This window comes from Schistocerca piceifrons, chromosome 11 (assembly GCF_021461385.2).
Source record: "Schistocerca piceifrons isolate TAMUIC-IGC-003096 chromosome 11, iqSchPice1.1, whole genome shotgun sequence".
In the NCBI taxonomy this organism is placed as follows: Eukaryota; Metazoa; Arthropoda; class Insecta; order Orthoptera; family Acrididae; genus Schistocerca; species Schistocerca piceifrons.
In genome coordinates this window covers 35,167,172-35,175,456 of record NC_060148.1, presented here as the reverse complement: position 1 = coordinate 35,175,456, position 8,285 = coordinate 35,167,172, and the positions used below count along the sequence as shown (strand labels likewise).

The following is an 8,285-nucleotide window of genomic DNA, read 5'->3' as shown; positions in this document are numbered from 1 at the left end:
TTGTGGATGTTAACCTATTAGGCCAAGTGCCTGCGTCCAAACTCCTGATTGCTTCACAACTGCTAGCAGTAGGCCTACCCGAATGTGGGACAGCGTGAGGTCCGTATTCCAGTGCTTGTGTTCACTTGCATCTGAAGCACCACACGATGAGAGGCTGCTGTTAAGGACATGGCCTTTTAAGCACGCTTAAGTCTCACTGTCTGACGTTGTTGGTCGGAGAAATTTTCCGGAAGCGCCTTTTTGTGAGTTCAAAAACTGTTCAGTTGTAGCTTTTTCTTGATCTTTTGAATACATGAATCGTATCTTTTAAATCTGTCCCTTTCCCTGTTGGCACTTTGAACTCCACAGGACAGGGAAAAACACTGTATCTTCACACACAGAGCACACACAACACGTGAAGTGGGAATGTGCGGCAGGCATATGTATCAACTGACGAGAATAAAACAATCATTCTGTGGGAACACCTTCTGACGGGTAGAATGTAATGCTTGATTGTTACCCAGAGCAATGAGTAGAAATGGCGCGGAGAGGCAGCGAGCAGCAATGAATCGAATCGACGCATGGGCAGCGACCGTGTGTTGGCAACAGATACTGCTGCGGCGCGTCCGTCTCACAGCCGCTGGTTCCCTCGACTCCGGTGCGGGCATAATTTTCTGAGAGGCACTCCAGTGGCCACAGCAGTGTCACAGTGAGCGTAGAATTGGATTACATTACGTTAAAAGTACTTTCACAAACATGTTACTTTATTTTTTTCAGCTTGTCCGCAATAACAAAATTAGGACGACCGTCTTCGTATTACATTCGCATGTTCTGCGCGGGGTCCCTGGAAGCGCTGCCCCCTGTGTGAAGCCCCCGTAGCAGGCTGCAGTTGGTACCTGCCGGCCTCGCAGCCGTTGGCAGCACTGACTGCGTGCCACAGCCCTGCCGCTTCAGGCGTCTGTTGCATTTGTAGCGAGTCGTGTTCAGTGTGACGTTCTGCGTTGGGGTTTCGTGCTGCTGCTGCGCCGAGAATTTCTTCTGCTACACCCACACCCTTAATAAGGTAAGGACGACTGTTTTCATGCGTTTCTGTAGTGTTGAATTATTTTCTTTGTTTTCTTTTGGTTTGTTTTTGCAAAGTCACGGTAGCTGTAAGGTTTCATTTACGTTCACTGTGGAGACTATCACTTACAAAGCAAACCGCGTTCGGTTATTACAGTCTCAGAATACTAACGAATTTCGTATTACAAACCTTGTTATTTTAAAGTCCTACCGACATTCCTATTAATTCTGCTGTTCTACGGACTTTAGGCATGAGAGAAAAGCGTAGGCTCGGACGAGATTTCTACTCGTATTCGCGCCATTTTGTTGAATTTTTTTTTTTCCCGAAATATAGGTTCGTGTTTGTACACGAGTGATCCATAAAAGGATTATTCTGCGTGTTAGGAATAACAGAATGACGGAACACTGCTTCTGCAAGTAGATAAGATGCTATGGCAACTTCGACTATTGAGGAACTAAACAATTACTTTACGTCAGGATAGTGTGTAGACCTAGGGACAGTCTGATCCTATTGCTAGACGCATTTTGACAGTTCCATAGTGGAGCATTGAATCCGGTATTTCCCCAAGCAGTCAGCTCCAGGAAAACTGTCGAATTTAGTACAAATAATCTGTCAGCTTCTTTCTCCCAGTCCTGCATTAGCAATCGTCAGCACGTCAAGTCACGCAAATGTGCTTTAGTACAGAACGCTGTCCCATTGAATTACGATATCTTCACTTTTCTAGAGTAATGTTTTTGGTGACAAGGTAGTCTGTTGGGTAGTCAGTAAGACAGATAATGTTACCCTCCATTTCGTCTTTGTTCTATATGTGTAAGTGCAGAAATTAATGAATTATTACGTTGACCTAAAATTGATCCTCTTGCTAGAAAAGTTGTCAAAATTCCCGTCGTTAGGGGCTTAGTCTTCACTTCTGTTAATAATCGTGCATCTCCAGCGAGTGACTGTGCCGTACACTTCCCAAAAAAGTAGTCGGTTTTCTGATAAGGGGGTATCTGGACGAGTGAAGCAGTGCCCCACGTAAAGGACCAGTACTGAAACATTTTTGCAGTAAAACCAGCCATCCTCAGAATCCTTTCTGACAAGTGTTTGTCAGTGCTCAGAACGATATCAAAATACAGAGTATCAGTTACAAATCTCACTGCAGAACTCAACTATTATACATATTCTTGATGGAACAGTACACAGCTGTACCTTCGGTTCATAGCGTGCACGTTGGACACTACGAACAGGCAGTTCACCTGTGGACTGTTCCATCAAAACATAAGCTGGGAGAAACTGACGATTCACATACATGTTCTTGTCAAACCAAACGGGTGCTGCTGAGTAATACTTTATTAGGACAAATAAAGAATTATTCAACTGTTGCGGCTTTAAGAAGAACGCATTGTTACATCTGTAGGTGCTTACAGTATAAAGTGTGTTGCTGTTGCGTAGAGGAAGGAATACACAGTTTATATCACAGCAAACGGATCTCTTGTCATTAATACGTTGGGAGTAATTTCATAGTCTTTTGTGTAAGTAAATGAAATATAGCAATGCAGGTGGTTGTAGACAAACTTCCACAAAGAAGGGCTGATATGATAGCCACCTCCTCACCTCCCTGAAATATGGGTTGTGTTGACAAATTGGTCTGCATACATACATACAAACATACATTGATCCTTGTTGCATAGAGCATTAATACATTTGGTAACGATGTGGGATGTGTCACTTTAACATAAGTTTTCTTTACACAAAATAGTAAATATTTTTATAGTTAATACTTCATGTCTAAAGATTCATCTATTCAATAGGAGCTGTCATTCAGGAATAATTTTATTTTCTTTCAAATTTTTAGATATCTGCCGGATTTTTAATGCTATTTGGCAAATGACCAAATATTTTTGTGGCAACATAATTCACACCTTTTTGTGACAAAGTGAGATTTAATCCAGAGTAGTGAACATCGTTTCTTCTAGTGTTGTAGTTATGCACTTCGCTGTTATTTTTGAATTGGGGTGGGTCATTAATGACAAATTTCATAAATGAATATATGTACGTCGAAGGTACTGTGAATGTCTCAAGTTCATTAGATAAATGTCCACAAGGTGATCTTCGGTGGGCTCCAGCTGTTAGCCTGATGCTATGAATACTTTTCCTCTTAGTGACGAACTGCCCCCAAATACGATACCATGTGTAAACAGTGATTGAAAATAGGCATAGTAGGCTAATTTAATGATGTTCATCACCAATATTTTGCAATAACCCCAGTAGCATAAGTAGCTCAACCTAATCACTTCAGCAGATAATTGATGTTTCTTCAAATTCAATTTCTCATCAGTGTACACATCCAGAAATTTCGAATACTTTGCGTTAGCAACAGACTTGCTTTCATAGCCTATATTTATCAATGGTGTTACGCCATTTACTGCACAGAATTGCATACACTTTTTTCTCAAAATTTAATGAGAGTCCGTTTGCAGAGAACCACTTAATAATTTTGTGAAAGACATTATTTACAATTTCCTTGAGTGTGATTACTGTACTTGTATCATTAGCAAAAAGAACTAGCTTTGCATGCATTAATATATATTGAGAACAGTAAGGGACCCAAGACTGAACTCTGTGGGACACCATTCTTGATACCTCCCCAGTTAAAGGACTCTGCTGATTTTTGCAGACAATCTGTAGTGCTAATTTCAGCCTTCTGCATTCTTCCAGTTAAATATGAATTAAACCATTTGTGCACTGTCCCATTCATGCCACAATACTTAAGCTTGTGTAGAAGAAATTCATGATTCACACCATCAAAAGCCTTTGAGAGGTGACAAAATATCCTAATGGGTGATGTTTGATTATTCACTGCATTTAATATTGATCAGTGAAAGCATATTTATAGCATTCTCTTGAAAAGCCTTTCTGAAAACCAAATTGACATTTTGTTAGTACTTCATTTTTACAGGTACGTGATGCTACTCCTGAATACATTACTTTTTCAAGACTTTTGAATAAAGCTATCAGAAGTGAGACTGGCTGGTAGCTGTTAGCATCAGACCTATCCCGATTTTGGAAATACGCAAACGTGCGATCCCGCCCATCTGCTTTGACGTCACAAATATGGCGAAAACGACCATAAACCACGATTCCAATATGGCGCATATAAAGTCGTTACGTATACATTATGAGGACGAAAATACATCGAAAAACAAACACACACACACGTTCCACAAAAAGCCTAATGAAACTAACGGGACAAGTGCGGGAAATGGGGTGTTTTTGGGTGGGGGCAAACTAAATATAAACTAATTTGGACGCCCACCCCTATCCAAAACACAAAACGACGAAAAAAACAGACATCACAAAACTCCCCAAATACCACTAAACACAATATGATCTGGAATCGGACACTTCCCTTGACCTATATAGCTCAACAGCAGCTCCCGATCCCATAAATTAGGATCAAACCCTTTCCTTGGCCTATATAGCTCAAAAACATCTCCCGATACCAATACCAACATACACAGCCACACATTGGGATCGAACACCTCCCTTGACCTGCGCACTGTTAATTTTGTCCGTCATATCCATTCCTGAACAAAAACAACCGATTAATTTTACTAAAATCACCATACGATGTACAGCGAACACTAAATTAACCTTCACACAAGATCGTTAACTCACTGAAACGAATTCCACCACAAACACAGCCGACACACTAACAATTCTGGATAATGAACAAAAGCAAACTGAGCCCATTACACCACACGAACGAAAACCCTGAACACACCACCAGGGAGCACAACAAACCACAACACGACGACATCTACAAGCACGCCACACTCACAAACCAAACTCTGCGCCGTCGTGACGTCACACACGACACCCTTACGTCACGGGTCACGGGTCAAAGCCGACGCGTGGGATCGGACGCTTCTGTCGACCCCTCATTTTTACGCAGTTTTTGAACAACAGCGTATTTCAGTCTTTCAGGAAAAATACATATCTGGCTGCGACTCCTCCTTATTTGTTGGGAACAAGCTTTCAGTACTCCGTAGCACAGCGAGAGGTACAGTAAGGTGGCATGGCTGTGAGACGGGTAAGACAATGAACGTGAATGCGAAATAAAGGGTGGGGCTGCGGGGTTCGTATGTAGCATGTACTTCATCACAAGAGCAAACCAGATGTAAACAAACGCAAGCGGGATGACTGGTCAGCAGCCGTAGCTCTCTTACCACTGGCGGTGCTCCGCTCTTGGAAGTAGGTCCAACTTAAGTGTTTGATAGCTTATTACTATGTCAGTGTGGAAGAACCTGTCAGACATTCTGACGTATTAACAGCCATCAACGTCTATCTTAATCGTACTTTACCTACGTAACTTTTATCTTAAAAATTGTGTACAGTCACAGTGTCTCTGTAACCAGTACTTGTGCTCTGATTGTCTCGCTGTTCATACGTACCGCGAAAATGGACGACACTGCTTCCTGCTTCGTAGTGAAACACGCGCGTGGAACACCGTTAATGGCGAGAAACAAGTAGTTAATGTTCTTCACAAGATTACAGACAAAAATCAGCTTTTGACTTTTTTCGAGTAGGACTATGTATCAGAAATAAGGGAGGTGTTAACTGTGTGCGTGGCGTGACAGACAGGGTCGTAGACTGACCATCGTGTGTGCCGGCAGGCGGTGGTTCTACGCTCCACGTGGTGCGTAATTTTCTTTGTTCGGTTTGAATACCTAAAGCATTTAAATATGAAACTCATCACATCCACATATACATCTATATGGTTACTCTGCAATTCACACTTAAGTGCATGGCAGAGGGTTCATCGAACGGTTTTCATACTACTACTCTACCATTCCACTCTCGAATGGCGCGTGGGAGAAAGGAAGACCTATATCTTTCCGTTCGAGCTCTGATTTCTCTTATTTTATTATCATGATCATTTCTTCCTACGTAGTTGGGTGTCGACAAGATATTTACACATTCGGGAGAGAAAGTTGGAGATTGAAATTTCGTAAACAGATCTCTCCTCAATCAAGACTGCCTTTGATTCAGTGACTCTCAGCCCAACTCGCGTATCATATCAGTTACACTCTCACCCCTATTTCGCGATAACACGAAATGAGCTGCCCTTCCTTGAACTTTTTCGATGTCCTCCGTCAATCCTACCTGGTAAGGATCCTATACCGCGCAGCAATATTCCAGCAGAGGATGGACAAGTGTGATGTAGGCTGTCTCTTTAGTGATCTGCCAACAAAGCGCAGTCTTTTGTTTCGCCTTCCCCACAATATTATCTATGTGATCTTTCCAATTTAAGTTGCTCGTAATTGTAATTCCTAGGTATTTAGTCGAATTGACAGCCCTAAGATTTGTGCGATTTATCGTATACCCAAAATTACTCGGATTTCTTTTAGTACCCATGTGGATGACCTCCCACTTTTCTTTTGCTTAGTGCCAATTGCCACTTTTCGCACCATACAGAAATTCTCTCTAGGTCATTTTGTAGTTGGAATTGATCGTCTAATGACTTCACTAGACTCTAAATTACAGCGTCATCTGCAAACAATCTAAGGGGGCTGCTCAGATTCTCACCTAGATCATTTATGTAAATCAGGAACAGCAGAGGGCCTATGACACTACCTTGCGGAACGCCTGATATCACTTCTGTTCTAGTCGATGATTTACCGACTATCGCCACGTACTGTGACCTCTCTCGGAGAGGAAATCACGAATCCAATCACACAACTGAGACGATACTCCATATGCACGCAATCTGATTAATAGTCGCTTGTGAGGAACGGTATCAAAAGCCTTCTGGAAATCCAGGAACACGGAATCGATCTGAGATCCCTTGTCGACAGCACTCATTACTTCATGGGAATAAAGAGCTAGCTGTGTTGCACAAGAACGATATTTTCTGAAGCCGTGTTGGTTATGTATCAATAAGTCATTTTCTTCAAGGTGATTTATAATGTTTAAGTACAGTATGTGCTCCAGAATCCTCCTGCAGATTGAGGTCAGTGATATGGGTCTGTAATTAAATGGATTACTCCTATTTCCTTTATTGAGTATTGGTGTGACCTGTGCTACTTTCCAGTCTTTAGGAACAGACCTTTCGTCAAGTGAGCGGTTGTATGTGATTGCCAAGAAGGCGGTATTGTATCTGCATACTCTGAAAGGAACCTGATTGGTATACCATCTGGACCGGAAGAATTGCCTTTCTTAAGAGATTCGAGTTGTGTCGCAACACCTAAGATACCTACTTTTATGCCACTCATGCTAACAGCTGCTGTGGTTTTTCAGTGGCACCGTCGTCGGTAACTTCTCCATCGCTATCGCGCAGTGACGGTGTTCACTGTTTTTTGCCACTGGTGTACTTTACACACGACCAGAATGTCTTTGGGTTTTCTACCATACTTTGAGACAATATTTCATTGTGGAAACTATTAAAAGCATCTCGCATAGACGTCCGCACTAAATTTCGAGCTTCCGTGAAACTTGGCCAGTTTTGGGGATTTTGCGTTCTTCTGAATTTGGCATGCTTTTTTCGTTGTTTCTGCAACAGTGTTCTGATGTGTTTTGCGTACCGTGATGGATCAGTCCCGTCTCTTATTAACTTAGATGGTATGAATCTATTGCTGTCGATACTGTATCTTTGAATTTGAGCCATATCTGGTCTACACTTACATGATTAGCTTGGGAGGAATGGAGACTCTCTCTTAGGAAGGCATCAAGCGAATTTTTATCTGCTGTTTTAAATAGATATATTTTGCGTTTATTTTTAGTGGTTTTGGTTGATATGGTTTTGAGCCATATATGGCAATTAACTTGTGCATCACCAATTTTAAGAAAAATGCACATCCCGTAGTTTACAATTACGTATCAAGCGAAAATTTCTGGTGATCATTGCAAGTATACATTCTTAATTACAGATATATTATAAAAGATTGCAAAAGATGGTTGAAGATAAAACATTACGTGATTAAATTTTTTGGAGAAAAATTAAAAAGTACTGTTTGAATATGCCCATTGTTTTGTAGGACAGATGTGGTATCACATGAGCCAGAGTGATAAATGTCGCAGAAAGATGGAAGACAATTTTGATGGCGTCGAGCACGCTGTACAAATGGATTATTTTTAGAGTTGTGGTCGTAACACTGCAGTCTCAACCCGACAGAATTGATATGGAGCAGAGTTAAGGTATTTGTCGCGAGGAATAACAAGACGCTACGCTGTCAAACGTACTGCAACTAATGCGCGAAGC

The 8,285-nt window shown here is 41.6% G+C and overlaps 1 protein-coding gene across 1 annotated transcript in view; it reads left to right on the top strand.

Annotated features, from left to right (window-relative positions):
- Positions 1–916: 916 nt before the first annotated feature.
- The window catches only part of LOC124720430 (FYVE zinc finger domain protein UPA1-like), a 602,177-nt gene continuing 594,808 nt past the window's right edge, over positions 917–8,285 (top strand). The window contains exon 1 of the mRNA XM_047245779.1: positions 917–1,042. The gene's annotated coding sequence lies outside the window, so the exon portion shown is untranslated. The remainder of the gene's footprint in view (positions 1,043–8,285) is intronic.